Below are 897 nucleotides of genomic sequence, written 5' to 3'. Positions count from 1 at the left end.
GTGACTAATCAATGCCAATTTAGTGGTGCACCGAAGGAAGATCCAAATGAACATCTTCGTACCTTTAATAGGATATGCACTCTATTTAAAATAAGAGAAGTGGAGGATGAACAGATATATCTCATGTTATTTCCCTGGACTTTAAAGGGAGAAGCCAAAGATTGGTTGGAATCGTTACCTGAAGGGGCGATTGATACATGGGACGTTTTAGTTGAAAATTTTCTTAAACAATTCTTTCTGGCATCTAAAGCCATAAGACTTCAAGGAGAAATTGTTACGTTCACACAGAAGCCAAATGAAACTCTATATGAGGCATGGACAAGATTTGAAAAGTTATTGAGAGGATGTCCGCAACATGGTTTAGACACCTGTCAAATAGTACAAATATTCTACCAAGGATGTGACATCACTACAAGAAAAGACATAGATATAGCAGCTGGTGGTTCTATTATGAAGTAAACAGAAACTGATGCTTACAAAATTATTGATAACACTGCTTCCCACTCACATGAGTGGCACCAAGAAAAAGATATCGTTAGATCATCTAAAGCAGCTAGAGCCGATTCTAGCCATGACTTAGATTCCATTTCCGCAAAGATAGATGTTGTCGAGAGACGAATGGAAAAGATGACTAAAGATATTCACTCAATACGAATTAGTTGTGAGCAGTGTGGAGGACCACATTTGACAAAAGATTGTCTCAATATTGAACTAACAATGGAACAAAGAGAGAATGTTTCATATCTAAACCAAAGACCGGGAAATAATTATCAGAATAATTATCAACCGCCAAGATCGATCTACAATCAAAGCCAGAATTATAACCGAAATGTTCCATACAACAACCAACAAGGTCCTAGTAATCAACAAGTATCCAATAATACTTACAACCAGCAA

General features: G+C 36.8%; 1 non-coding gene across 1 annotated transcript; it reads right to left on the bottom strand.

Annotated features, from left to right (window-relative positions):
• Positions 1-255: 255 nt before the first annotated feature.
• On the bottom strand, positions 256-362 carry LOC139894899 (small nucleolar RNA R71). The gene has a single exon (XR_011775377.1). It is a non-coding gene; the product is annotated as a small nucleolar RNA R71 (small nucleolar RNA).
• Between the last annotated feature and the right edge of the window lie 535 nt (positions 363-897).

Source organism: Rutidosis leptorrhynchoides, chromosome 2 (assembly GCF_046630445.1).
Source record: "Rutidosis leptorrhynchoides isolate AG116_Rl617_1_P2 chromosome 2, CSIRO_AGI_Rlap_v1, whole genome shotgun sequence".
NCBI classification, from domain to species: domain Eukaryota; kingdom Viridiplantae; phylum Streptophyta; class Magnoliopsida; order Asterales; family Asteraceae; genus Rutidosis; species Rutidosis leptorrhynchoides.
This window is presented reverse-complemented; position numbering and strand designations above follow the sequence as displayed.